A 25,320-nucleotide genomic window follows, 5' to 3' on the forward strand; every position below is an offset into this window, starting at 1 on the left:
CTGGGAACTGCAGGGCAGCATGTGGGCTATTTGGCAAATAACGTCTTGGCCACAGGCTCCATTGAATATCATTCAAAGTTGTATTTAGTCTGCAATTTCCTATATGGTGAATTGTCAACCACCCTCTTCTCACAGGTTGATTCCATCTTTCTCAAGGAGCCATTCAGTCAATGCCTAAAGCCCTGGATCCAGGAACTCTTACAGTTCAGGTGACATGATGCCAAATGGAGGGGGATAGTCCCTCAGGGCCACAGCCAGGATTCTGGAGCCCAGAAAGGATCCAGCCAGAAAGACGACCCCTTAAAGAATTTCACCTCAAAAGAATTAACTATTGCCCTGGGTGACAGATAACTTGAGCACCACCTTTCTCCTGGATGTGACAGGAACGGAAAAGAGAAACAAGATTGGGGTGAGAGTCGGCGTATCCAAGCAGAATCTCATTAGTGGGAAGAAGCAGGTGTTAGCTTTGAGTGAGGTGTAGGATGAGATACTGAGTGACCAGGCTTGGAGCCTGCATTAAATGTGACAGCAAGCAAACCAGGAGACATGGCCAACCTATCACAGATTTCTCACCTGAGGGGTGTTAACATCTCTGAGTGACCAGGGCCACCCTCCCAGGAAGCTTCAGGAACCAGGAAACCGAAGAGCATGGAGTCATGGGCCTGGACAGGACCCCAGAGCAGTTTCCACAATTTAACAATGGCCCATGCTCCTGCAAAGCTCTCACATTCATTACCTCTCTTAATTACCCAGGGGACCTACGTGTGTGTTGGAGAGGAGGAGAGAACATTCTTGTTAACCCCATGTGTCAGGAGAGAAAATTGAGCTACAGAGAGTGTACCACCTGGTCTAAGGTCACACAGCTGGCGCATGGAGCAGTGAGTGTGGTCTCTGTTAGCTTCCACATTGCCATCCCTCTCCAGGAACAGAGGAGAAATGATAAGTGGACCGAAGTCAGTCAGTGACAGCAAGATCTGCTCTGTCCTTACCAGATATTGTTCTGCTATGTGATTAAAGGGTAGCCTTACCAGCCCCCTGTAACTGTATCAGTCAGAACAGGCCGGCTCTGCCATGTAACAAACAGCCCCAAATCAACAAAGGTCTGTTACTCAGGCTTCTTGTCCATTGAAGCTCAGATGAGGCTCTGTCCATGTGGTCCTCACTCAGGGACCTTGGCCAATGAGTGGCCACCGTCTGGTACCTTGCCAGTCCCTGAGGCAGATGAATGAGAACTCTGAGGGGTCTCAGTCACAACAATATCCAGCTCAGAACTGGCAGGCACCACTTTTACTCACAACAAATGGGCCAGAATTATTTGTTCCACTTCTCTCCCCACAACCACAGGGACCAGGAAGTCAATCCTGCCTCGTGCCAGGAAGAAGTGTGAGCTGGAGCACTGGGCAAGTGCTACCAATGGCCTCCCTATCCAGCTTCCCAGCACAGGTGATGGAGAGGATGATGGCACCTTTGGGCAAGTCCTAAAACTGTGGAGGAGAAGCACAGTTGAAGGGATAGAGAGAGATAATGCCCCACACTGAAAAATTGCTGCCTGTGGGCCCTACATATGCATATGTAACATGTAGCCAATTATCCATGCAGAATATCACATATACATAAGTAATGTGCATATATACGAAGCATATCCACATTGTCTAATTTAAACATCACAATAAATATATGGGGTAGGTGGTCCCCCATTTTACAAATTGATTTGCACACAAATAGTTATGGATCATCTACTGTGTGCCAAGCTGTGCCCTAGATGCCAGGGAAATAGTAATGAGCAAAACTAACCAACTCCTTGTCCTTACTGAGCTTACACTTTAGTTGGTGCAGGGTGTGGATAAAAACCAGATCAACAAGGGCATATATGACACAATCCTGGAGCAGGACATGTGCCAGGACGGGAATGAAGCAGAGGGAATGAGGGAGCCATGGGAGGCTGCAGGGTGCAGAGGGAGGGCAGCCCCTGAAGAGGGGGCACCTGAGCAGAACTAATGGATGAGTCATGTGGGTCTGAGGCGGACAATCATCCCAGGCAGAGGGAAGAGTATGTGCCAACGCCCTGGGTTGGGAATGTACGGAGCCTGACCCAGGATGGCCAGGAGGCCTGTGAGGCTGGAGCAGAGTGAGGAGGACATAGCTAGACAGGAGGTCAGAGAGATGGGGATTAGATCAGGCCAAGTCCTTGGAAAGGCCTCAGGAGAGGCCTTAGATCTCATCTGGAGTGTGATGACCTGGAAGGGTGAGGTGACCTGGAAGGGTGAATAAGGAGTGAGGCAAACAAGTGATTTCCACCCTCTGTGCCTCAGTTTCCTCATCCTCTGGGGTGACACTGCACCTGCTTCATGTGATGTTCAATTGAGGAAGAGCATGTGAAACACTCAGCACAGGAGCCCGCACACCAAACGCTCAGTGCAGGATGGCTGCTGGGTTCGAGTTCCCATGACACTTGTTTCACAAATGGAACCCAAGTGGCTCTCCTGCTATTCCTGCCCATGTCTTCCATCCTCCATCCTTCAGAATAACTCCCTTAGATGCCTAGGCAGGATCTAGTACCACTGAGTGCCATGTAAATGTCACTGTTCTGAGGTTGATACAGATTAGCCTGAGGCCCGAGATTCTCAAACACAGCAGCAGCACAGACACTTCAGGAGGCTGGCGCCATGCCATCTGCTAATGTCTATCTCCCAGGCTGGTGGCCTGGGGTGGCCAGGCTGTTCTGAACAATGACACACACCTGTTAACAAGAGGTCTAGAGAGAAAATGCGCACAGGCAAGTCCGAGCCACCTGCCAAAGTGGAGTGCAAGTGAGGACCCAAGAAAACAAGGGCTGGTCTAGGCAAAGCAGCAGCCGTCAGGGCATGTTCACCAGGACTCACTGGAACGGCCAGGGCAAAGATGTCCATATTGGCTAGTAGGGGTTGCCACCCTGAGCCTCAGATGCTCCCATACCGCCCCAGCCCCTCACCTGGTGCCCCCTGCCCCAGCTCCTCACAGTCCAGCACCCAGAGAATTTATTTCCCACCCTGCTCTGGCAGCCTCCCTTCTGATTGGTCAGTGCCTTTGATAAAAATGGTGAATCTCATGCCTACTAAAAAGGCTATTTTTGTCGACTTGACACCCACTTCTCCTTTCTCTGGAGTTATGGCTCCTCCATTTGGGGACCCACTGTCACCCCCTCCTAGGTCCTTTGAGTTCCAAGAGGTGGGCTCATGGCCTCAGCCTGGCCAATTAGAGCATCCTATTCCTCCGGCTTTAGTACTTAGCTCAGGCATGGGCACATGACTTAGCACTAACCAGTGAAATTCTATTCTAAGACTTTTGGAATTACTGGGCTAGTGAAGCTCTACCTTCTCCTGCAATTTCTAGGGGCCACCAGGAAGAGCAGGCCTGCCTAGTAGACAAGTAAGGAGAAAAGCAGAGAGAGGTGGATTCCTGAAGACCTCATTTGAGCACCTGGATTCAGCCATACCTGAAATTCCTCTAGACTTTTTACTTAAAAAGCCTATAGTTCTGCTTCTGCATTTCTTTCCCTTATAATAAAAAGGGTCCTAATTGATACAGTTATTATCTCCATAAATTATTGTTTCCATGAAGTAACATATCAACTGTCACATACCTGGTCACACACAGGCATGTAGTAAGCTCAAATTCAGCTGTCTTTAATGGTGATGGTCTTTAGGAAAACTGTAAGAGCTAATAGGGCTCAAGGAAGCACTATAACAGACCCTGCTCAAGGTGCAATTTGTAGAGCCTGAAATCACTCACTGAGGCAATCTAATTTGAGTGGTCCAAATTGCAGGCAATCTCCACAGTTTCCTGGAATCTTCATTGCTCACCTCCCAGGGCCAGTCTGTCCCCAGACCATGACAGTCCTGTTATCAGGCTTGGCAGGACACAAGCTATTGCTGCAACTGTCTGGCCAAACAGGCAACAACGTACGAAAGGTAATTTTCCTCCCTCTCACTTCCTGGGGAGCAGCCCCTCAGCTGCCATCAGAGCTGTTTGGTGGGGAGCAGGGGTTCTCTGGGAAGCCCACAGCTCAAATGAACCTTGACAGGTAATCCTTCTCCAAAGCAGCAGGTGAGTCGTGATTAGCGCTGCCAGCTGGAGAAGAAGTGGCCTGGAGAAGAAGTCTCCACTAACTCACTAGGTAAGACTCTGGCCTGGAAATTGTTTGAACTAGTGCAGATGTGGGGAGGCCTCCAGGTACTGGGAGATCCTCCTGTGATTACAGCCAGGATCCACCACCAAAAGGCCCTTCTAGATTGGTCTTTGTTCATGGATTGAGGGTTAAAGGTCAAGGTGAAGCAGAGGCCATGATCCCTAATGATCCTGTCATCTGTCTCTCCTTCTACATGATCTGGAAAAGTCTCATTGAAGACATTGAAGATGGGAAATGTCTCATTCACTGTGGCTGAGGCCTACACAGTACTGGCAACTAGGAGAGGTGTGTTACATGGTTGTTGATAATTGAATAAATGAAAAAAAAATTGAGAACCCCTCACTTCACAGGTGGGGAAAGAGAGGTCAACAGAAAACTCAGTTCATTTGTAGTCTGGATTTTGCAACAGCCACCACCAGCTGTAAAGAGAGTGGGCAGGGTGACCATATGATCCACTTTGCCCAGCACAGTCTAGTTTATGCCTACTACTATCCTAGTGTAGACATTAATTATGCTTCTTTTGCTCTCAAAAGTGGCCTCATTTGGATAATTTTTTCAGGATAATGGGGATTGGGGGTGGGGCAGGAGTAGTCTCTGGAGTGGAAGGGGAAGCTCCACTAACTGGTCACCAGAAAATACTTGAAGCTCACCTTCTTCCATTTGACCCTCACAACAACCCCTGTCTTAGGCACTTTTTCCCGCTCCCTGGGTTTTCAGGTGTTAATGGATGATCCATGACAAAGACACGCCATGGCCAAGCACATTTTGGAAAGACCGGATTAAACAACGACGGCCACGCACATTTTGGAAAGACTGGATTAAACAACAACTACCTGGCAAACTGGTTTCCTTGCCACAGACTTTCTCAATGCCTTAAAATGTTAACACGAGCAATAAGAATAAAGAAAAGATACTCCCCCGATAACACAACTCCAGAAAGAAGGAGTTCATTGGGGAATAAATCTTCATACTATTTCCCTTTCATTTATTTTCTTACCCAGACAAGTAGTTTACCCACTTCAGAATGTTATTGAGTTAGCTGGGGAAAGGGGAGCCCACATACAAGCATCTGAAGAGTAGAAGCTCAAAATAGATGGTTTTTTGCTCAGTCAAGCAAGGCGGGGGTTTTGGCTCAGAGCTTAGTATGAGGTGGATGGAGGTGGGGAGGAAAGTATAAGAAGGAGATGGAAAAATTTAGCAGGAAAAGAAAATCAGGGTAAGCAGTGATCAGGAGACCCAGCCCCAGGGAATTTGTAGACCCCACAGGGAGTCCCCTGGACATTGCACAGTGCCTGAGATGGGGCTTAAGCCAGTTTATAAGACATGAAAGGAGACAGTGACACCAGGAATCCAGAGGACTTGGGACACCCCAGCTGGAGACATCTGAGGCCTTGGTGTTCTGTGATTTGGTTGTGAGTCTGCAGTGTTACAATGGTGGGTTGGGTGTTTGTTCCCAACTCTTCATTCCCTTCCCACCTCTGCCATATGCCCTTGCAGAACACCGGAACAGGCAGGGTACGGTTTCCTGTCCCTGATCTTGGACTTGCTTTGCCTAATGTAACACTGATAGAAGTGGCAGTTACAGCTCCAAACTGAGGCCTTAAGAAGTAAGGGGGCCCTTGGGAGTCAAGAGTTTTGGATAAAAGCACAGGGAAAAGGGAGCTTGAGAAAACCATCCAATAAAGTTGTGCATGAAGACTGGATCCACCCACAAGCTATGCAGGTATGGAACTGACCCAAAACAGCTCACTAAATAAAGGCTCTGAGAACTGAACTAGAATATAGTGTGTCCTGGGAGACACACACAGGTAATATCCCAATAGTACTGAAAAGTCTTTAAAAACTAAACTGAAGTTGAAACCACAGCCCACTAAAGTAGATCAGTCCTTGTGCCCTGGGCCCTATAAGGTTGACAGTATGCTTTAAGTGCCCTATTCAACCAACAACATATACAACATATATACAACTTCAGGAAAAATCCTCCCCTACAAAAGTAAATTCAAAAAATTAGAAAAAGCAACTGTTCCACAAGATGAACAGATACATGTATTAATGTAAGAACACGGGAAACATGAAAAAGCACTCTGATTCATAAAGTGAATGTTACTAGATCTAAAGTGAGAGATAGACTCCAATACAATCATAGTGGGGGACTTCAACATCCCATGCTCAGCATTAGACAGACCATTGAAACAAAAAAATCAACAGAGAATCATTGGATTTAAACTGGACTTTAGACCAAATAGACCTAATGGATATTTACAGAACATTTGATCCAATTACAGAATATAGAAATCAATATAAATAGGAACTTTGGAAACTGTACAAATACATGGAAATTAAACAACATGCTCCATTGGGTCAATGAAGAAATTAAGATGGAAATCAAAAAAATTCTTGAAACAAATGGAAATGGGAACACAACATGCCAAAACCTGTGGGATTCAGCAAAAGCAGTACTTACAGGGACATTCACAGCAGGCAACACCAACACCAAAAAAGTAGAAATATTTCAAATAAACAACCTAACAATGCTCCTCAAGGAACTAGAAAAGCAAGAACAAACCAAACCCAAAATTAGCAGAAGGAAATTAATAATAAAGATCAGAGTAGAGCTAAATGAAATAGAGACTAAGAAACAATACAGAGGATCAAGAAAACGAAAATTTGGTTATTCGAAAAGTTAAACAAACTTGATAAACCACTAGTTAGACTAATCAAGAAAAGAACTAAATAAACAAAATCAGAAATGAAAAGGGAGGCAATGCAACTGATACCATGAAATTCAAGACCACCAGAGACTATTATAAAAAACTATACATTGGCAAACTGGAACCTAGAGGAAATAAATAAATTCATGGAATATATAATCTACCAAGATTAAACCCAGAAGAAATAGAAAACTGAAGAGACCAATTATGAGTAGTGAGATCGAATCAGTAATAAAAGCCTCTCAACAAAGAAACGCCCATGACTAGACTGATTTAAAGTCAAATTGTACCAAACATATAAAGTAGAACAAATACCAATCCTCTTGAAACTATGACAAAAAATTGAATTGGAGATAACTCTTCCTAACTCATTCTACAAGGCCAGCATTACCCTGAAACCAAAACCAGACAAGGACACAACAAAAGAAAATGACAGGCCAATATCTTTGACGAACATAGACACAAACTCCTCAATAAAATACCAGCAAATCAAATCCAACAGCACATCAAAAAGATAATACAGCATGATCAGATGGGATTTATCCAGGAATGCAAGGATTATTCGACATATGCAAATCAATAAACATAATATATCATATAAACAGAATGAAGGACACAAATCATATGATCATCTCAATAGATGCAGAAAAAGCATTTGATAAAATTTAACAATTCTTCATATAAAAACTCTCAACAAACTATGAACAGAGTATCATACTGAAAGGGGAAAAGCTGAAAGCCTTTCCTCTGTGATCTGGAACAAGAAAAGGATGCCTGCTTTCACCATTCCTATTCAACATAATACTGGAAGTCCCAGCCAGAGCAATTAGGCAAGAGAAAGAAATAAAAGGCATCCAAGTTGGAAAAGAAGAAGTCAAATTGTCCCCTTTTGCTGATAATATGATCTTATGTTGAGAAAAACCTAAACTCAACTAAAACACGTCCTACATTTGATCAATAAATTCAGTAAAGCTGCAGGATACAAAATCAACATACAAAAATCAGTAGTGTTTCTAAACACCAATGGTGAACTAGATGGGAGAGAAATCTAGAATGCAATCCCATTTACAATAGCTACAAAAAAAATAAAATACCTAGAAATAAACTTTACCAAAGAGGTAAAAGATCTCTACAAGGAAAACTAAAAAACACTGATGCAAGAAATTAAAGAAGATGCAAACAAATGGAAAGATATCTCATACTTAGGAACCAGAAGAATTAATATCATTAAAAAGGCCATACAGGCCGGGTGTGGTGGCTCATGCCTATAATCCCAGCACTTTGGGATGCTGAGGCGGGCAGATCACCATGTCAGGAGATTGAGACCATCCTGGCCAACATGGTGAAACCCCATCTCTACTAAAAATACAAAAATTAGCTGGGTGTGGTGGCATGTGCCTGTAATCCTAGCTACTCAGGAGGCTGAGGCAGGAGAATCACTTGAACCAAGAAGTCAGAGGTTGCAGTGAGCCAAGATCGTGCCACTGCACTCCAGCCTGGCAACAGAGCAAGATTCCATCTCAAAAAAAAAAAAAAAAGCCATACTGTACCAATGTCATTTTTCACAGAATTAGAAGAAATAATCTTGAAATTCAAATGGAACCAAAAAAAGAGCCCACTAGCCAAAGCAATTCTGAGCAAAAGGGGAAAAATCTGGAACTACCACACTACCTGACTTCAAAACATATTACAAGGCTATAGTAACCAAAAAAGCATGGTATTGGTATGAAAATAGACACATAGACCAATGGAACAAATCAGTTCAGAAATAAATCCACACATTTGCAGGCAACTGATTTTTAATAAAGGTGCCAAGAACATACACTGGTGAAAGGATGCCCTGTTTAATAAATGTTGCTGGGGAAACAGGATATCCATATGCAAAAGAATGAGACTAGATTCCCTATCTCTCCCCATATACAAAAGTCAACTTAAGATAGATTAAAGACTTAAATGTAAGACCTGAAGCTATTCAACTACTAGAAAAGAAAACATGCGGAAAACACTTCAAGACATTGTTCTAGTCAAAGATTTATTATTAAGACCTCAAAAGCACAGACGACTATAATAAAAATAAACAAATGAGACTATATTAAACTAAAAAGCTTCTTCACAGCAAAGGAAACAATTGACAGACTGAAGAGATAACCCGTTGAAGAAAATATTTGCAAATTATTCACTCAACAAAAGATTAATATCCAGAATTTACAAAGAACTCAAACAACTCAACAATAAAAAAAGCAAATAATTCCATTAAAAAGTGGGTGAAGGACATGAGCAGATATTTCTCAAAATAAGACATACAAATGGCCAACGTGTATATTTAAAAATGCTCAACATCACTAGTTATCAGAGAAATGCAAATCAAAACCACAATGAGATATCATCTTATCCCAGTTAGAATGGCAACTACTAAAAGACAAAAAATAACAGACGTTGATGAGGATGTGGAGAAAAGGGAACTCCTATACAGTGTTGGTGGAAGTGTAAATTAGTACAACCACTACGGAAAACAATATGGAGATTTCTCAAAAAGCTAAAAATAGAACTACCACATGATCCAGCAATCCCACTACTGGATATTTATCCAAAGGGAAAGAAATCTGTATGTCAAAGGGATACCTGCACTTGCGTGTTTATGGCAGCATTATTCACAGTAGCAAAGATAAAGACTCAACCTAAGTGTCCACTGACAGTTGAATAAAGAAAATGTGGTACAGCTACAGAATGGAATACTAGTCAACCACAAAAAAGAATGAAATCCTATCATTTGCAGCAACATGGATGGAACTTGATGTCATTATGTTAAGTGAAATAAGCCAGGTACCGAAAGGCTACATGTTCTCACTCATATGTGGGACCTAAAAAATTGTTCTCATGGAGATAGAGAGTAGAATGATAGATACGAGAATGGGAAGTGTGTGGGGGTGGGAGGGGGCGATAACGAAAGGTTGATTGGTGAATACAAACTTGTAATTATAGAAGAAATAATCCCCAACATTCAAAAGCAGAATAGCGTGACTATAGTTAGCAACAATGTATTGTATGTTTCAAAGGAGCTGGAAGAAAGGACTTGAAACGTTACCAACACATAGAAATGATAAATACTCAAGATAATGGATACAGCAAATACTCTGACTTGATCATTACACATTCTATGCATGTAACAAATACTCATGTGTATACTATAAAAATGTAAAATATTGGCCGGGCGCGGTGGCTCAAGCCTGTAATCCCAGCACTTTGGGAGGCCGAGATGGGCGGATCACGAGGTCAGGAGATCGAGACCATCCTGGCTAACACGGTGAAACCCCGTCTCTACTAAAAAAATACAAAAAAACTAGCCGGGCGCGGTGGCGGGCGCCTGTAGTCCCAGCTACTCGGGAGGCTGAGGCAGGAGAATGGCGTGAACCCGGGAGGCGGAGCTTGCAGTGAGCTGAGATCCGGCCACTGCACTCCAGCCTGGGCGGCAGAGCGAGACTCCGTCTCAAAAAAAAAAAAAAAAAATGTAAAATATTTTGTATAAATCAATATAAATAAATAAATGAGCCGAGTGAAAGAAGCCAGACTCATAACACCACATACCATATGATTCCACTTGTATGGCATTCCGGAAAAGGCAAAACTATAGGCATAGAGAACAGATGAGTGATTGACAAGGCTTAGTGGCAGAGAAACAGTATAACCAGAAAGGGGCAGCAGGGGAAACCTGGGGGGGTGATAGAACCATTCTGTGTCCTGATTCTAGTGACAGTTACAGGATTGCATGCATGTGTTAAAACTCACAGACCAGCGGGTAGGGAGCTAGGGGAGGAGGAGCATTAGGACAAATAGCTAATACACGTGGGGCTTAAAACCTAGATTACAGGTTGATAGGTGTAGCAAACCACCATGGCACATATATACCTATGTAACAAATCTACACATTCTGCACTTGTATCCTGGAACTTAAAGTAAAATTTAAAAAAAAAAAAAACAAAAAAAACCTCATAGACATGTACACTGAAAAAGGTGGATTTTGTATGTAAATTTAAAATGTTTTTAAAGACAAAATGATATTTGAAAAAGAGTCATTGAATGTTCCTGTTCACCCCTCTGGTGCTCCTGTCATTTGTTGTGGCTGAAGAGCTGCTGATTCAAGGACAGAACTGAGGACAGACCTAGAACCTCCTTTACCCAGGAGGGTACCCTGCTTCACCCACCCTGGGGAACCAACCATGAGGAAGAAAAATACACGTTTGCTATTGAATCCGTTGGATTTTGAGACAGCTAATCATGGAGCAAAAAACTAATAAAGTTATGCAAACTGACTTGACCATAGAATCACCTTTTGGAAAACACCTGTTAGCATCTCTCAGAATGCAGCATTCCTTGGAACCTGCTGTTCTGGGCAGCTTGTTCTCCCAGAGAAGTGGTAGCTGACTCCAGGCCAGAATCAGGTCTCCTTTGTGTGCAGTCCAGGAATTTTTCTCCATGATCCCAGTGCGTGGAGGCTAGCTGCTTCCCTCAACTCCCAGGCCAAGTCCTGGGCTTTGGTGGCCTTGGTGATGCTGACCAGAGGTGGGCGGTTAGGGGCTCTATTCTCCAGGAATTCGGGGATCAGAACTGAGAGGAAGGGGAGGGGAGAAAGGCTGGCTCCTCAGGCCCTGCCTTGGCCACCTTTTTGCTGTTTGACCTTGGACAGTGACAGCCTCTCTGAGCCTTGGTCTCACTAGCTCTGAAACTGGGACAATTGTGTGTGGTGAGGACGGAGTGAGATGAGGCAGGTGGATGTGAGGGCTCCTCCGGCTGGGGTTCAGGAAAGCTTCATGGAGGAAGCTGAATCTGAGCCAGGCCCTGAAGCACACTGGGCAGGGAATAGAAACTTCTTGGTACCATGGGCAGAGGGGCCCAGCAGGCAGGAAAAGTGTTTCTCTTGAGCTCAGCAGGGAGGGGCTAGGAGTAGCCAGGGAATCAGTGAAGATATCACCATGGCCCGTTGTGGGTCCCGCACTTGTCATGTGTAGACCGTGACCTCATCCACTGCTCACAGCAACCCCATGAGGCAAGGGTCACATGTGGGGAAACTGAGGCTCAGAGAAAGGAAGTCCAGGTTTGAAATTTGAGCTCATGTCTGATTGCCTCTAAGTCACAGCCCTTTGACAAAAAGTCTAAGGATCTTACAGAAATTGCAAACTGGCAGCCTGCAGCAGAATACTGCTCCCAAGATGAAATTCATTTGACACCTACCATGTAATAAAAATCTAGAAATTTCAAAAAATCAAGATCTTCAATTTCTCTTGAAAACTCAGGAAATTGGGGCCCTGCATTCTAACAGTCCCATATGGAAACCATTACCAAGAGCCAAACTCATCTTCAAGAGCATCTCAGGCTTCAGAGCCAGATGCCTGGGTGACCCTGGGCAAGTGACAAGCCCTGGGCCCCAGCGGCGTCATCTGTATGACGGGTATATCACCAGCTCCTACTGCACAGGGGTGTCCTGAGCAACAAATGGGTTTACCACAGGGGAAGTCCTTAGAGTGAGGCAGCTCACAGCAAGGGCGCCCCTGCACTCCCTCCTGTCCTCCTCTGATGGGACCTGCCCTCTCCCACTGGCCACAGTCCCATCCTCTGCCTGTTATCTCCACTGTCTTCACCCTTCACTCATTCAGGTGACCTGCCCACCCCCACCCGCCAGCCACTAGTTTGTGACCCCTGCACTTCCAGGGCTACGTCCCAGTCCAACAGGAGAAAGATTTTGGCAAGACTCAGCTATGAGTCAGAAGTATCCAGGCCAGAATGTTCTCAACGTGAGTTCCAAGCTAGATTCTGCCTTCAGTCTGTGTGTCAGAAACTGCCCGCCTGCATCTGGGGTGTTCTCACCAAACCATATGCGCCTATTCACAGGTGGCAGGGCGGCCTCCAGCATCCTGGGATCAGGAGAAGGGTCTCCAAGGAGCAGAGGCCCTGGGAGCACCCACCTGTATCCTGGGGTGATATCACTGTGACCGTAAGGACAGGCATGACATCTCCCACCTCCTGGCACCCAGGGCGTCTCGAAGCTCTCTGCTGCTCCCCTATGTTGTGTCCAAGCCCCCTCTGAGCTCTCACCAGGAGCTCCAGGCCAGGGGAGGAAGAGGAGCCCCCGCTTCACCATCCAGAGAAACATCTGTCTGTCACCACCAACAGGATGGTGTGAATAGTCCGCTGGCTCCCATAGACTGTCACTGGAGCCAAGCAGGGGGCCTGGGTGAACTTGGAGAGAGAGAGAAAGGTTGATTTTCAGATTATGTCCCAATCCATAGTTGTCAAGGAAGAAAAAAGACCTCAACAATCGTGAAATTAAATGAGTTTCTGGATGCTGAGTAGTTTCTCCCCTCCCTCATGGACACCTTCCGCCTGTCCCTAGGGAAGGGATGATGAACGAGCTTACTGTGTGTTTGTTCACTCACTGGTCGCTCTGATCATCCGTGCATCTCTGCAGTCAGCAGAGATTCACTGTGCTCCTACTGTGTGCCCAGCTGTGTGCTTGGTGCTCAGAATCTAAGAATGAACAGGACAAATGCCAGCCCTTCCTCTGGGATCCACTGACCGGCAGGAATGAGCAGTTACCACTCAAGATTAAGTGCTGTGTTGGGGGAAGCCCAGGGCCCTGTAGGAATAGTCCAAAAGGATGGGAGAAGACAGGAGGACTTCCTGGAGGAGGCTGAGCTCAGTACTTTGAAGACCAGTGAGCCTGGCCAAGTCTGGGCTAGCTAATGGAGGCGTCTGAGGAGTAAGCTGTCAGGACTTCGGACTTTGTTCTGAGGGTAATGGAGAATCACGGGACGGCTTTAGTCGGTAGAGTGACATGATTAGATTCATGTCAAATCTTCACTCTGGCTGCTGTGGGGATAATGGGTTGGCGGGGAGCAGCACAGGGCGTGGAGAGGACCGACAGGAGCGTCTGCATCCCTGAGATGAGAGGTGATGGCAGCCTGAATTCAGGTATGTAAAATTCCCAGCACAAAGATGCACGAACCACCCAGCGGCGATCAGCACGTGGCAGTGAACAACCACTGCACATGGAAAGCACTCCCTCTGCCCCGTCCTGTCTTCCCTCAAAAGCCCCCTAGGTATGGCCCCTCCCAGCCACCTCTCTTAAAGCTGCAGTGGCTCCTCCAGCTCCTCCAATCCTCCTTATCTTTCTCTTACTCCCTTCAAACGTGCAGTTTAATTTATTTGTTTATTGTGTGTTGTCTATGTAAACGCACACACAGAGGAATGTAAACTCCAGGTCAGTGAGGACTTTGTTGTGATTATTTGTCCTCTGGTGCATCCCTAGCACCTAAAAAGGTGCCTGGCACATAGTAGGTGCTCAATAAATAGTTACTGAATGAATGACCATTGACTGGTGGTCACCGTCATCATCATCACCTACCAGAAATGTGAGGTCCTCTTCTGGCCGGGGCCAGCGCTCAGGGAGTGGGCGTCACCTTCCTCACTGCCACTGGGGGTCAGTGGTAGAAGGGGTTTGCAGCTCCAGGTGGGAGGGGACAGCCAAGTAGGTGGTTTAAGGACCAGGAATACAATCGGGTGGAAGAGAATGAGTGTCAAGGGAATGCACCCAAGGGAGGGGAAGCGGAGTGTGTGACCAAGCTGAGAACAGCTGCGTAGCTGATGGTGCTAGGGGATTCAGGGAGGTACTAGGTCTAAGTAATGCCCAGACTAAGAAAGAGGCTGGAGAGCAGGGTCTGGGGCCAGGCCACGTCACAGATGGGGCCGTGTTAGCCCGTGTTAGCTCCCCTGTGGAGTCTTCAACCTGCCCTGTGCCAGGACATGGGGTGAAGGGCTGCCGTCAACCTGCACAGGAGACTCAGGCTCTAGCCTTCTCCCAACCTCCTCCCCGTCCTGACATCTCCCTCACCTGGCACTGGTCTGGGCATGAGAGTGGGCCAAGGGCACTGAGCACATCACCCTCTTCAGACTTTCAGACTGTCCAGGCCAGCCAGGCCTTCGGGAAACCCTTGTGTACCCACCATGGTACTTATAAGGAAACTGAGGCTCAGAAAGGGCAAGGGAAACCCCAGGCCACACAGTAGGTTGTTTTGCTCCCTCCGCCTTTCTTGCCTCTGAAGAATGGATGAGCCTGGATAGGAGGTCAGGAGGCCTAGCCTCTCATCCTGCCCTGCGTCCCTGCCCCTGTGCCATTGGGCAAGTCATTATGCCAGCCTCAATTTCCCCATCTGTAAATTGAGTCCAAGAGGACTCATCTGGCTTCCCGTGCACCCGTACAAAGCCATATCCTCCAACGTCTGCTTGTACTGTTTTGAACTGAACAGAACGTACCTCCTACTTCTCCTCTGCTGGAGGGGAGGGGAACTCAGATTTACTGAGCGACTCCTACACGCCCTGACATCTTATGACAGCCTCAGGAAGATTCCCCATTTTACAGATAGAGAAACTGAGGCTTAGAGATACGAAGCAACCTACCCAGCAACACAAACCCAGTGGGTGGCAGAATGGGGATAAACCCAGCTCCACATCAGATCAGCCCTACTGTTCATTCTGCACCCACAGCCTCCGTGTCCTCCAACCCTAACTCCATCCCCGCCCTGCAGGAGTCTGATCCCTCCTCTCAGCTCAGCCTGGCCCTGCTTGGCAGGCTGACTCGGCCCCTGGCTGTGCTGATCACTCCCTCCCTCTGACTGAGTCCCCAAGGCGTGCAGTGTCTTTGCAAACAGAGCTCTGGACTCTGCAGTCCAGGATCTGTTTGCTTTGAACTCCTCCATCCCCTTTGAACAGTGCTGCCAAGGGACCTTCTATTTTGAAAACACTAGGGCAGGAGGGACTTCTAAGCAGTCTGGGAAGCGGCTCTGGAGTTCCCGCTTCTGCCCACGACTGGGCTCTCAGGAGTCCTGCCAGCCCCAGATACTTCATTCTGCCCTCCTGCCCAGGGTATCCCCTCACGTGGTAGTCCTGATTTCCAGATGGAGGGGAAGGAGCCCTGGTTTGGGAGTTTGAATCCTGGCTCCAGCACACAATGCAAATGGTAGCCTTGGGCAAGTCAGGTTACTTCCCTGGTCTCTCCTTCCTCATCTGTAACATGGGGATTACACGGCAGGGTTGATGAGAGGATCCAAGGAGAAATGGCGAGGAATGTTTCTGGTTCTTTATTCATTCAAATTCATTGAGCATCTATTCTGAGCCAGGCATGGTTTCAGACCCTGGGGACACGAACCTGGGGACACAACCCTGAGCAAAATGAGCCTCCTGGATCTCAGAGTAGAGGCAGACAGGCGATGTCTAAGCCATGCAGTGCCAGGGGCTATGACATGGGGACGTGTGTGCTATGAAGGCACACAAGAAAGGGCTGAGCAAAAGAATGATACCAAGGCATGGGGTTATAGACAAGGTCGCCAGGGCTTCCCTGAGGAGGTGACAGCTGAGCGAAGACCTGGTGGGTGCTCAGATGATGTGAGTTCCCTCCTCTCCCCACCCCTATTTGTCCTGCAAATGACTAATGCCAGCTGGACCACCTGCCCAGTACATCCCAGCCAGGGCTCAAGGGAAGACACAGTCCCTGTGATCCAGCAGGCCCAGGGTCAAATCCTGGCTCCCTTTCTACTTGCTGTGCCTTCTTGGAGGACTCACTTCCTCTCTTTGAGCCTCAGTTTCCTCCTCTGTCAATGGAGGTCATGGTCCTCACCTCCAAAGATTCCTGGGAGAATTTATGAGAACCTGTGCCCAGCACAATGGTAGTGAGCGTGGCAGGCCCAGGACGAAGCAGCTCTCCCGAGGAGTGCATTTGCAGGGAAATTTGCCCAAGGAGAACCCAGCTGGCTGCTCAGAACCTCCTATGGTTGTTTCACTGTGGCCAGGGGACACGTGTAGAGAACCCAGCTCTGTCACTCACAGGCTCGGATGGGTGACCCTGTCCTTAATGCTCAGTCTACCCTTTGACGAATGGGGCGCAGAGCACCACACTGGTCCCCACAGATGCGCGGGCTGCCCACAATTCCCTCCACAGTGGTGCCTTCTCTACAGCCCTAAGGCACAGCCAGTCCTCCTGGGAGATGCTGGGCCTGGAACCTCCAAGGTAAGAGCTGCCATGCCAGGTATTGGCCACAGGTAAGCCTAGGTGAGCGCTGGAGGCAGCAGTTGGTAAAGGGAACTGATGAAGGAGGTTCTGATGAAGAAGAGCGTCTAGAGGATAGAATCTCCCCTAACGTAGCAACAGCCAACAGTTCCACAGGCGTGGTGAGGGCAGCAGCCTTTGGGGCTGAGCTGGGAAGCAAGTCCCCACTGCCTGACTCTCCAAAGCTGCCCCTGGCACAGAGCCCACCCACCAGGCTCCAGGGCTCTCTCTCTCCTGGTATTTTCTGAAAATGGAAATCTTCCACTGTTACCATTCTCGTTACACCAGCCACACCCACTTGACATAAAACTTTCAATGCTGTCAGAGGGGTCCTGGAGGAAGGGATGAATACTCAGGACCTGCCTCCCCAGCTTGTGCACCCGGAAATGGAGCAGCTCAGGGACTACTGCCTGGGTTCAACTCCTGGCACCACCAATTACTGTCACGCATTCTTTAGCCCACAGTTTGCTTCTCTGTAAAATGACACGATAATAGCACCTATGTTAAAGGGTTGTTATGAGGATTAAATGAATGAACATGCTTAGAATATCCAAGAAATATTGATTATAAGTGGTAAAAATAATCTTGTCCCTACAGAACAGAATAAAGAAAGTAAAATTCTCTCACCACCGTCTAGAGATGGCTACTGTTATACCCACATTTGGGGCCATATCTTGGCAGCTTTTTTCTATGCATATCAATATACCTATTATCTCCTTTATTAACAAAAAAAAAAGGAACCATGCTATATATATATATTGTTTTGAACCCTGTCTTTCCCACATCACAATATATAGATTTACACATCTCATTGTTTCTTCTCCTGCAATTCCAATTGAAGACCTGCTGTGTGCTGGACCCTCCACTAGGCGAGGGCAGAACAGAGAGTGGGGCAGGGGTCAGCTCTGCCCTCAGGTGTTCATGGTCCCGTCTGTTGGGCCTTTGTTGTCTAAACTGTTAAGTGTTTATAAAGCACACCGGGAGGAAATCCATGCGTGACCACCTTAATTTGTGCCTTTTTTTTTTTTGAGATGGAGTCTCGCTGTGTCACCCAGGCTGGAATGCAGTGGCACAATCTTGACTCACTGCAACCTCCACCTCCTGGATTCACGCCATTCTCCGCCCTCAGCCTCCCAAGTAGCTGGGACTACACCCGCCACCACGCCCGGCTAATTTTTTTGTATTTTTTTTTTTCAGTAGAGACGTGTTAGCCAGGATGGTCTCGATCTCCTGACCTCGTGATCTGCCCGCTTCGGCCTCCCAAAGTGTTGGGATTACAGGTGTTAGCCACCACGCCCGGCTCTAATTTGTGCCCTTCTTAATTTGTTCCCATGGAATAAACCTATCAAGGGGGACGAGTTTCTGGCCACAGAGTGCAGGTGTTTTTAAGGTTTTTAATGCATGAGGTCAAATCACCCTGCAAAGGCTGTGCGGATTTCTCCTCCCAACCACCAGGTTGGGTTTTAAAGGACAATTCCAGCTTCAGGCTCACAGGAGGAAGCCACAGAGAGCTGGACCCAGAGGAGCCAGCATGCTGAGTTGGTCATAATAGCCCTAGCACCTGCTTCCCCGGGTTCTTATGACATACTCTTTCCCTATTCCCTCTTGATTTGCACACAAAAATAATAATACTGGACATGTTAAGATTTTTATGTTTTTCACCTGCCATCTACTTTGCGGTAAGTCTGTAAAGACTAAGAGGATGCTGTTTATCAAAAGGTTCCAACGTGCAGCAGGTGTGCAGTCTATAGGGAGCGCTGCAGCCAGACAGCTGGCTTCAGATCCTGGCTCTGCTACTCTCTGGCTGTGTGGCCCTAGGGAAGCTATTTAAAACCCTGGGCCTGAGTTTCCTCAGCTGTAGAATAGGAGCGAGGCTAATACACCTATGTAAAGCGTCTGAGACAGGGCCTGGTATACAGTGCATGTGACATGTGCTCACTGTCGTTGATGACGACGCCGCACTCAGTAGACACCAGGTTCCCAACCTCCTACGTGTGGCCAGTGCCTAGGAGGCAAGCCTCAATTCCTGCCCACATTGAATAACGTGGGGCAAACACTTATGACAAAAGGAGAAGGGGTAAAGGACTTAAAGTTGTATGTGCAGGATGACCCTAGTTAAAAATCGTACTTACATGGGCATGTACACACTCACGCACACACACTGGCAGCAGGTGGCTGCCTCTGCATTGCTCAGGAGCTTCATCAACTGTGCCTGGATAAATATCTCCCTGCTGCTGCCTATTTGCATGGAGTTGCCTGGGCAGGAAACGCTTGATCATAAGTCAATGCACCTGCCTCTGTGACTCACGTGACAGGTGGCAGGTGAAGCTTCCATCTTTCCGTCTGTTCTCTCCATCCATTGCATCTGATATGGATGGCAGGTCGAGACCAGCCTCACAGGCTTCTCTGGTCCCTGGTTTCAGTTGTACTTCTTGGTGGCTGTTAATTTTTTGTGGTGCCCCGTGCCCCACACCAGTGAATTTTGAGGAGTCCTCACTGCTTTCGAGTCAGATCATCCAAATGAAGCCTCCAAATTTGATGAAAACCTACAGAGCCATTTTCACCTGCTGAGATAACAGACAAACAGGAACTTGATTTATAGTCATAGACATAGAATAAAACTTCAAATATATTCACAGTGGCCATAATATAAACAATGGTCATCTCTAAGGAGTGGGATTTCGGGCAACTGATACTTTCCTCTTTATGCGTTACTTTCAGAATCATCTCAAAGCAAACAGCACGAGTTAAAAGGCTGCTCTGTGGTTCATGTTTTCCTCCACTGAGTCCCAGGCTCTTCCCCTGACCGACCGCCCCAGCCCCACCCCAGCCAGGTAACTGCAGACAGGTGTGGTACACCTTCCTCACCGTGGGGATGTCAGGACTGGTCAGTATTGAGATTGTTACCCAGGTCAGGAATTTTCCAGAAAGGCAGACGTTACCTGCATCTTCACAGCCTCTCTGTCAGCCCCTTTGCACATAAACTTTGCACATAAACTCCACTTTTTCTGTCCAGAGAACTCTGGGTGCGGTCCAGGAGTGGCTGCAGCCACAGGCCATGACGACTGCGACCGGTGATGGTGGCCACCCTCCGGTGACCACCATGGGCCTGGCTCTCTACCGGACCCTTGGCAGATATCTCATTGCATCTACCCCAACCTTGTGCAGTGGGCACTGGCAGTCCCATTTGACAGAAGAAGTCAAGTATCAGACAGGTGAAGGTACAGAACTAAGGCTACGCAGCTGGGACATGGTAGAGTCAGGATGCCAAGCAGTGGACCCCAAGGCCTGATATAAGGCTCAGAACACCCCAATAACCTTCATCGTTCTGCCCCCACAAGCCTTCTTAAATAAAATCATTGAGGAAGGTAAAACATAGCTTCAAGACAAGAGCTCTGGCTTCCCCCAGGCTCACCTGTGCTGGAATCCTGGCGCAGCCCAGGGTTAGATCTCAGGGGCCCTGCTCCAAAGCCTGCCCCCACCTCCTCTCCAGGTGACCACTCAGACTCGGCCTTCGCAGGCGAAGAGCTCAGAATCGGCTGACCAAGGCTCCTCCCGGCTTATGTGAGGGAGAGGTACAGGGAGGGTACCTTCTGGCTGTGCCAATGAATCCAGGTGCCAAAGGAGGCAGGGCTGGGATGGGGACATCTCTGAGGACAGCTGGTCAGTCAGTAAGCCTAGACTGCCTTTCCAGTCGACGCATCTCTAAGCTGTTCCCTCTTTGCCCTTCCAAAGAAACCTTGGGGAAACTGAGGCAGTTTGGGATGAACCTTTGGGATGACCCTCGGTTATCTCTCTTGTAACAAACCCAGAGAGCAGAGCTGGAGTCCTGGCACTTCTACTGAACTCTGTCCCTCCCTCCTCCACGACCCAGCGAACAGAAAATGTGGGAGGAGGCAGATCGTCTGACTTGCTGGTCCTCAGGGCCTTGGGCCAGGGTCAGGCTTGGGAGGGGTGAAGTAGGGGGGAGGGACAGAATTTATGCCTTTAGGTTATTGCAGCACACATGTGAAAAATGAGGCTAATTGCAGCTCATCAGACACCACTCAACCTTAATAAAATCTAAGGCTGCTGTTTCTGTTCAGCTGTGGTTTCTATCCCAGCAGCGCCTGGGTGGTTATTTCAGCTCCTCATCCTGCTCTCATTGAGTTGGGAAAAGGGAGAGAGAAAGATCCCTTTCCGATACAATCTTAGCATCAGCAAAACTCCGGAATGAGAGTTACCTGTGGGTGTTGGACGTCCCTGGAGGTTTTGGAAACTAGAACAGATAAAATACATAATAAATTATATTTTATGGAGGGACAGGGATTTGTGTTCCCTTGCATTCTCATATCTGCTGCCTTATTAAATCTCATCCTAACCAATGTAGGGTAGGGATTATGATATGCATCTTATGGACGAGGAAACTGAGGCTCAGAGGGCACATGACATGGTCAGTGGCATCAGCTACAGCAGCACTGGCCTCCAGCCTCCAGTCAGAGTGACTCCGGTGCCTGCCCTGTTACCCAAGGACATCTGACAATAACACCTGCACAAAATGTGGCTTTGTAATGACAAGCTTTGCAACAGCCCTACAATGTAGAGCTCTTAGCCCCACTCTTCAGATGAGGATGTGTCACAGAGAAGTAAAGTGACTGCATAAAGACACGTAGCTAGTGAGTAGGCCGGGTGCAGTGGCTCACGCCTGTAATCCCAGCACTTTGGGAGGCCGAGGCAGGCAGATCATGAGGTCACGAGATCGAGACCATCCTGGCTAACACGGTGAAACCCCATCTCTACTAAAAAATACAAAAAATTAGCTGGGCTTGGTGGTGGGCGCCTGTAGTCCCAGCTACTCTGGAGGATGAGGCAGGAGAATGGCATGAACCCGGGAGGCGGAGCTTGCAATGAGCCGAGATCGTGCCACTGCACTCCAGCCTGGGCAACAGAGGGAGACTCCATCTTAAAAAAAAAAAAAAAAAAAAAGACACATAGCTAGTGAGTAACAAAGCTGGGACTCAAACTCTCCATTCATCCGTCATCACCTCCTGCAAGGTGGGCGGAGTGGGGACCAAGATCCACACAGAACGGATGGGAAACCTGAGACAAGGCAATGCAAGTAACCCATCTAAGTCAGTACTGCAGCTTGTTTGCAGCAGGGCTTATTCCAGAGCCCAGAGCTTCAGCTTTTTAGCCGGAAATGCATGAGACGAAAACATAATCTATTTCATTGCACTCTTGGTCCTTGGTTCTCCGTCTTTAGTTTGCTGAAAAATCACCCGCCATGGGGTGAGGGGGATCAAAACGCAGGCTCCCAGGCTCCTCCCAGAGATTCTGACTTAGTATGCAGGGGGGCCAGGGAATTTGTATTTTAAACAAAACATACCCTCGTCAACCTAGGTAATTCTGGCAGACTATTCTTGAAGAAACTGGCTTAGGGTGGTCCAGGCCCCATACGAAGTATCCTATGGGTATTTTATAGCCCAGTATTTGAGATCAAAGATTCTGGATCTATCTGGACTGGGTTTTAAGACCAACTCCTCCACTCACACCTTTGGATCCAGGGGGAGTTACCTAACAGCTCTGTGCCCGGTGTGCCTATCTAAAATTGAGAATAATAATAGTGCCTCCTTCATAATGTCCCTTGAGGAATATTGAGTTGATTAAACAGAGCACCTAGAACAAAGCCTGCTTAAAGTGTGGCTCTACAAGGACAATCTTTGCAATAGCCCTATAATGTGAAGCTCCTAGCCCCTACTCTACAGATGGAAAAACATGGCACAGAGAGGTAAAGTAACTTGTATAAGGACACACAGCTAGTGAGTGACAGAGTTGGAATTCGAACTCTCCACCAGCCATCTGAAACTCAGTACTCCCAACCAGTAGGCTGCCCTGTCCCAGCAGCACAAGCACCCTGGCCCTGCCCTTTGCACCTACACCTGCAGGGTAATGCCACACAGCAGAGAGTCAGGGGAGACCACCTCAGGCACTGGGCATAGATTTGCTACAAAATCCTGGAAATCTGCAGTTTGATTCTCCAACTGGTGCTGGCCAGAGGCTCCAAACAGCATCCTTTTTGGCCACAGATGCTTTGAGAGTTGTTGGAACTGTTATCTCATAAGGCCAAAGGGGTAAAACAGTTTGCACTGCAGCCTAGAATTGCTACGGAGACTTCTCTTCCTATGGTTTCCACTTAGAATTGGCGATTGACCCTGTTGTTGGATCAAAGTTGCACATTCGAATGTGGTATATGTAGCCTCCAAGATTCAAAAGGCCTAGGAAGCATTGTGCCTCTTTTTCATGATAGGTAATGTAAGGTGCAGGGGTTTGTCTTTCTTCCAGAAGGAGATATCTCAACATACTTCAGACCATTAAACCCTCCAGAAGGAAGAGAGAGGGGAGAGGTGATACATACTTTCAAACAACCAGATCTCATGATAACTCACTCATTCACTGTCACAAGAACAGCACCTAAAGGATGGTGCTAGCCCACTCATGAAAACTTTGACCCCATGATCCAATCACCTCCCACCAGGCCCCCACCTCCAACACGGGAGATTACAATTTGACATGAGATTTGGTGACGACACAGATCCAAACTGTATCAGACAGTCTCTCCAAGCCAGGGGCTGGCAAACTAATCTAACCCACAGCTTATTCTTGCATGGCTCATGAGCTAAGAATGATTTTTTATCATTTTAAAGTTTAGTTAAAAAATTATAAATACCATCTTTGCTAGTCTATATCCCAGCACCAGTCTTAGTACCAATTCTGTGTCAGTTGGGATCTAGTCAGAAGGCAGGATCACACAGTACTTTTATCAGGAAAAGCTTCATATAAAGAATTATTGCCTAGAGCTGGGAGCAGTGGCTCAAGCTTGTAATCCCAGCTACTCGGGAGGCTGAGGTGGGAGAATTGCCAAGCCCAGGAGTTCAAAGCTGCAGTGAGCCATGATCGCACCACTGCAGTCCAGCCTGGGCAACAGAACGACACGCCCCTCTAAAAAAAAAAACAAAAGAGAGAGAAGAATGATTGCCTAATGATGCGATTAATTACTAACGAGTATAGAGAATGCTAGGCAGACATAGCCAATATGTGGAGTTGAGGCAGAGTACTCAAGGGATAAACAAATTTGAAAGAACTCCCACTCCCGTGCTATGATTCAGACCTCACTGGAGAGGGTGTGGCTGTAGCCACTGAATGGTAAGGAAGTTTCTGAGATTCCACAAGCTGAGGTTGGCAAGCGGGAAACCCACTGTGGTGCCAAACAGGCTTGCCAACAATCTGCTCTCTGGGGTGCTACCGTACCTTGTGGGGAAATCCACCTCCTCTGCAAGATGGAAATAACAATAGAACCCACAGGGTGGTTATGAGGGCTATATGAGTCTATGTATGTGAAAGACTAAGAACACGTGATGTTTTTCTAAGTGTATTAAAGTGTAGTTAAGCTCTCGATGAATGTTAGCTATGCTATCACTATTATTATTATTACTAGAATCATCATCATCATCATCATCATCATCATCACTTCATCACCATAATTACTGCCATCTCCAGGGAAAGAAAAGGGAACTTTCGAGAAGTGGTCTGCCTAACGCCACTCCCAGGACCCAGCACGCTGGAACCCAAGCCCCAGGCTATCTGGCGTCAAAGACCATGCTGTTTCCACTTATACCAAGCCAGAAGCCCCTACTTCGGTCTCTGTATTCAATAAACAGGGAAGCTGAGGTTCCGAGAGTAGAAGGGACGCGCCTGGAGTCACACAGTGGGAGAACTGGGTCCAGGCCACCCCCGCAGCCTTCTCCGGGAGGAAGCCTGAAGGCAACAGTAATCCTGGTCACCTGTGCGAATGTGAAACCCCTTGACTAATGTCACCAGCAGCTCCTGTCCTTTACTTTCTGTCTCCCTCTCCCCCACCTCATCTCATGTTGATTTAACCTGCAGTTTTATGGTCAATCATCTCATAGTAAATCCGTTTTAATCTCCCATTGGGTCACCTAAGATGTCTTTTTATTAGGAAATAAATAATGCAGCACTTTATGCCACACTGAGGGTTAGCCCTGGGAGCCTGGCAGTGGGAGGACAGGCTGCACAAACCTGGAGGAGTCTCGAGGCCCCCGAGACAGAGAGAAGTACAAGAATAATTACAAGACGACAGGTGTGTGGGCATGGATTGTGCAAGACACGAAAGCTGTAATAAAATCGGCTTTGTCTCCAAAGCTCTAGGTGAGATTTTAAATGAAAGGGATCAGCTCAGGGATGCTAGCTGTGCTTGGAGATAAGAGCTCTTGACCTAAGACTCTGCCTGTTGCTTACATGCCAAGCCACCTGAGCCAGTCTGGCCCTCTCTCGGCCTCAGCATCCTC

At 47.4% G+C, this 25,320-nt stretch overlaps 1 long non-coding RNA gene across 1 annotated transcript; it reads left to right on the plus strand.

The window, feature by feature from the left end:
* Positions 1–13,671: 13,671 nt before the first annotated feature.
* On the plus strand, positions 13,672–24,940 carry LOC144338590 (uncharacterized). Its single transcript, XR_013412833.1, has 3 exons — positions 13,672–13,845; positions 19,697–19,809; positions 24,450–24,940. It is a non-coding gene; the product is annotated as an uncharacterized LOC144338590 (long non-coding RNA).
* The last annotated feature ends 380 nt before the right edge of the window (positions 24,941–25,320 follow it).

The sequence above is a fragment of the Macaca mulatta genome, chromosome 1 (genome assembly GCF_049350105.2).
Source record: "Macaca mulatta isolate MMU2019108-1 chromosome 1, T2T-MMU8v2.0, whole genome shotgun sequence".
Lineage (NCBI taxonomy): Eukaryota > Metazoa > Chordata > Mammalia > Primates > Cercopithecidae > Macaca > Macaca mulatta.